Source organism: Marmota flaviventris, chromosome 11 (assembly GCF_047511675.1).
Source record: "Marmota flaviventris isolate mMarFla1 chromosome 11, mMarFla1.hap1, whole genome shotgun sequence".
In the NCBI taxonomy this organism is placed as follows: Eukaryota; Metazoa; Chordata; class Mammalia; order Rodentia; family Sciuridae; genus Marmota; species Marmota flaviventris.
This window is the reverse complement of record NC_092508.1, coordinates 72272074-72277524: the sequence shown is the minus strand read 5'-3', so window position 1 is coordinate 72277524 and position 5451 is coordinate 72272074.

The window sequence follows — 5451 nt, the reverse complement described above, 5'->3', positions numbered from 1 at the left end:
GGTGACTGGCAGAGGTAAGAAATGTAAGGAAATACTCCTAGAAGAACCAGATCTAGAACTACAGTCTTCAGACTAAAAAAGCCTTCCATAATTATTGAGTCCTTGAAATTACAGACTGGAGCTCTCTCTTGCCAGAGCCAGTGCAGTCTGAACTTCTGGGTCTGCCTTCTAGGATCCTGACTCTTCTCTGGACCTCCATACCTAAAAGACACCTGAGGAGCTTCTAGAACATTGCTTTCTGCTCACCTCCTCACACAGGGCTCTGCCAGGGATGGCCTTCCTGCTTTCCAGAAAGCTTTGTTCCTTAGAAAACAAGTGCTGTTTTCCAGAACAAAGCCTCGAGGGAGGTGAAGGGAAGCTAGAATCCTAAATACAGGATGAGGATCAAAATTGCTCCCTGACCCTTATTTCCTTCTCAGCCATCACAGCCCACTGTGCGACTCAAGAGAGGAAGTGGCTGGGACTTCAGAAAGTGGACTTACTAAGAAGAAAAAGGCAGCATGCCCCCACTCCAAGGACTACACAATAGAGACTTGTCTGCCATGTTGCTTCAGGGAATAAGGAGAAGGAAATGACCACTCTTATTTTGAGGAAGGTTCAGAATGAGGGCAAAGTTAGCACATAAAATGAGGCATAGGGTGATGCTGTAAAAATGAAAATTTGTTCCAGAGAAGAACTCCTTCTGAAAGATATTCATCTGCCTCCATGATTATGTCACAGCCCCCCTTCTCTCTACAAAAGGAGAGAGGAGGGCAATTCTTTGGAAAGGAAAGAGGTAAGAGAGACAACAGGAATTTCGTGGTTAACATTACTGGACTTTCCAGAAAATGGAATTTACTGTGACCCTGCAATTAGTTCTTCCTTCCTGTTTAGCAATTCTTCTTGCTACTAAAGGTATTAACTAAGTCATTACATTCTTAAATAATTCCCCCACTAGCCAGGCCTGGTTACTGCAATAGGAGTCATTGATGGCCACTCTTAAATTCTAGCTATAAACCCTAAGAGGGAAAATAGTGTCAGTTGTTTATTCTTTAGCTTAGATTCATTTTTTCAGCTTGACCAGATAGGCCTAAGGAATCAGATGTGGTCATACTGGAGTCATATTGGATTGGGAGGGATATCAGAAGTAAGAGTATGTCTTGGGAGAGACTCAGAAAGTCCCTGTGGTCAGTCTGGGGCCAGCAGGAGAGCCCTGAGTCCTTGAGGCAGGCCCTGGAGTCACGGTGAGATGAAAGCATAATTGTGAAGTCAGGTGAAGTCACCTCTCCCAACAGCGCTGGATCATGCTGGGCGGCAGCTGATCCTGCATAAACACTGCCCTTGGGTGGGGCCCAGAGGAAGGAACAAGGAGCGGCCCAGGACCCTGTCTAGACCCCGCCATCGCCACCTAGCGGCATGCAGGGGCAATTGCAGCACTTTCAAGGCTACTTCCTCCTGGGACTAGATCGCGTTTCCAAGCCCACCTTCAGCTCTAACTTTTCGTGATTTAAAAAGGGAGGGCATCTTTAATTTTTACATGCCTGTCTTTCTATTATATATTCATATCAACCGATTATAGAAATGTATGAAGTGAAAAGTGAAACCCGCTCCACGCAGATCATTGCTACCACTCCACGCCCACCCCGCCCACCCCTGCAGACCCAGGGTTTCATTTACAGACAATTGGAGCAAAGAGTTTAAGATCTTGAACTCCAGAACCAAATGACCCATGTCAAATCCATGCTCTGTTCCTTCCCAGCTGTGAGGCCTTGAACTCAGCTGTCTCAGCCTGCCTGTTCCCTCATCTGTAAAACTAGGCCAAGGATAGTATCTGTGATTCTGTGAATTATCACAAAGGAACGTGACCGTGTCTGACATGAGGTCCACGCACGCTTGCTGTTTGTATTGCCTCTGACCTCTGCTTACAGTAAGGGAACAGTAAACATAGCAGACCTGGGTGCTACCTTCAAGGTAAATTCAGCTCCTTGAATTTCCTTGACCTACTTGTTTGTTTTGTGCATCCCTGTGCAGACATTTCACAGAAGGAAAGAGATGCTGGTTGGAGCAGACAATGGAGAAGGAGCCACCCAGAACTGTATACATAGCGGTGTGCTGTCCCTTCAATGATGTGAATCCTCAAAAGGAAGCTGGAAGACCTGTTTTAAATGAATGTCTTAAAGAGGCATTAGGAAAGGGGGAAAAAGTAACCAAAGACAAAACTGAATTTCGTATTAATAATGATGTGTGGTTTTTTTTAAATCTGTTTCATGCAGATATTCCCAATCGGGCATTATTTGGCACTGAATATTTTATAGCAGAAAAATGTTTTGTGTCTGAAAGAGCAAACAAAATTTTTCTGCCCCCATGGCACTGTCTCAGATGGATTATGTCCTGCCTTCTTCACCCACATCCCAAATTAGCCAATGATATTTCCAGGCTCCCAGCAGCATTCTCACCTGAATGCATCCTATGGGGCCTCTTCAGTACATGATCTCAACAACTCAGCCCTGAGCTGATAATTTGGTGTCCTGTGACCTCAGATTTCTAGTCACTCCAATTAGCCAGGCCCTACAGAGGCTTTCCCTCCTATCTCTGAATTCTGGTTGCTCCTTCCTCTGGTTCCTCAATGCTTTGTATATATTACAGAGGGTCATGGGGCTGGAGAAACCAGGGGCTGGTTGGAGTCAGAACCTCACCTAACTTCCATAAGGGCTCAGCATCCTCATCTACAAAGTGTCCTAATACTAGTATGAGCCTCATAGGCTTTTGGCAAAGTTTAAGCAAGATGATATAAATAAAATGCCTAGCATCATATCTGATACCTGATGATTTTTTTTTTTTAATTCTCGTAAAATTTAACAATTCCTCTTGTTACTTCCCATTAGAATACATGTTAGTCAGGCTGTCAGTCTGCAAACTTGTAGATTGCAAACTTCTTAGTGGTCAGAATTATGTCTTTTCCATCTGATTTTCTGTGGTTCTAGACTCCAGAACAGCAATAGTGTATAGTAGGTAGCCAGGGTATCCATTATGTACTGCCACAATTATGCTATGAAGTAAACCAAACTTAATATAGTAATCTCCTTAGTGCATGATTCAGCAATGAGGCTGTTTAAACCCAGCTCTGCTGGGTGGTTCTTCTGGTCTTGGCTGAGCTCAGCTATGGGTCGTAAATTACCAGCTCTGCTTCCAGGATGAAGGCAAGTGGGGGAGGGATAGGGCGTGTGTATCTCATCAGCCATGTCTGAGCCAGTTTACCAGAACCCAAGCCTGACAGGTTTCCTACAGAAAGTGGAAAAGCAAAAAGCCAGACAAATCTGGCACATTGTCACAAAATCTGGTACAGCAGGTCACAAAGCCAGCTGAGGTTCAAGGGAGAGAAAGACTTCATTTCCTACAGGGAAGGACATATTTTTAAAGGGCATGGATTCAGAAGGATTGAATTGTCACCAATTTTGTAATTTACCACACCATTTTTTTTTTAAATAAAGGACGTTAGTTAGGGAGAGAGAAATGAACCAAAAGGGCACTAAGAAAAAAAAGTCCAATTTATGTCCTCACATTCATAGGCAATGACACTTAGATTCTAAGTTGCTCAATACCAGCAATATGAAAATTGACCTCTCAAACCATTAAGTAGTTGAAAGTTCTCTAAGGTGTAGTAAAGAGAATATGTGCCAATTGGGGGACAAATAAAGACACTCCTCTCCTGGTGTCTTGGGAAGGCAGACGAGCCTGGATTTATGGAGGACACTCAGCCTCCTGACAGCAGGATAATTACAGACTCCAGCATCATTAATCAGCAATCCGCTAATAGCCAAGGGAGTCTATAAACCTCTAACTTGCTCCATTCCAAAATTGATTTGACTGAAAAACAATTATTCAAATTCCACATATCTGAGCATTTGGTTTAGGAGAAAGTAGAAAAAAAATATATTAAAGAGAAATTTGTGTGTTTTTTTTTATTAATCACCAGCTCCGAGCATCTTTTATTAGCCTTTTAGTAAAGTAATGAACCTTCTGTTGCATCACACAGACACACAAACACACACACACACACACAACTTCTATCAGAGAGACTGTCACCAAGGATTCTACAGAATCTCAGACAATTCAATTCAAGGATGAACCAAAGGGCCCACTGACCTAAAAGATATGTTGCAAAGACACATGCACACAGCTAGGTGTCTTTCATGAAGCCAGTTTCCCAGATAGGTTCAGTAAGTCTCTACCTTCACGTAACCATCTTTTCCACAGGTTCTCCATCCTTCTGGGTCACCTTTCCCTTCACAGCAAATACAATGACACTGATGCTAAGACAAGTCCCATTGTACTTAATGTGGGAAGTCCAGCATCCTCCAGTGCTTCTGTGGACTTCCAGGGGCAGGGGCTCACATTCTTCTGGTCAGTGCTTGTTTACAGTCTGATGCCTCAGTGTACCCCACTTTCTGCAGTGCCCATTTCTTCCCTTTATTAAGGTGGTCTGCTATGACACAAAACCTCTTTTCCTTTTTTCCTGAAAAGTTCTCTGTACAAGAGTCACCTGGAACAGATTTTACTGAAGGTTTTGTGGCTGAAGTGGGCCGTTACAGATAGACGAACCGTGGACCCTCTGGACCACTGGGCCATCTGTTGGCCTGATCTGTCCTCTCATCTTCCCTTCCTGCTGGATGCCAACAAAACTTCAACATTTCTTCATTACCAGAATCAATTTAGGCTTCCTTTCTTTTGTCCTTACCCGTCTAGTTTAGGCCCAGTATCCTCTCCTCTCAGCAGCAGCGGGATCTGTCATTCTGTTTCCCAAGTAAATGTGCAGTGTGCCCCTTAAGAACAATTCTTTCTTCCAAACCAAGAAAAATAATGCACTAAAATAATGTAACAAGTGTGTTCTATCATCAGTCTGTTCTTACTCAGATCCCTCTGAGTAAGAAAGCTCAGAGGGACCTGTCTCACCCGATGCCTAACACCCATACCAAGAAAGTCATCCCTTCAAGTGAAGGGATTATATCCAGAAGTATAATCAAACATTGTATCTGGGAGAAGTAGCCCACTAGTTCTCAAACTAAAAGTTCTCAAACTTTTGTATATATGAAAATCTTCTGGTGCACATGTAAAAATACAAATTCCCTGGTAGAATCCTGAGACAATTGAATCTGAAGACTTAGGTAGAGCCTAAGAATTTGAATTTTTATTTATTTATATATTAGTTGGTTTTTTGGGGGGAGGGGGTACCAGGAATTGAATCCAAAGGTGCTTAACCACGCATCACACCCCAGCCCTATTTATTTATTGGTACAAGGGATTGAACTCAAGGGCACTTAACCAATAAGCCACATCCCCAGCTCTTTTTTGTATTTTATTTAAAGACAGGATCTCACTGAGTTGCTTAGGGCCTTTCTAAATTGCTGAGGCTGGCTTTGAACTCACAATCCCCCTGCCTCAGCCTCCCAGACTGCTGGGATTATAGGTGTG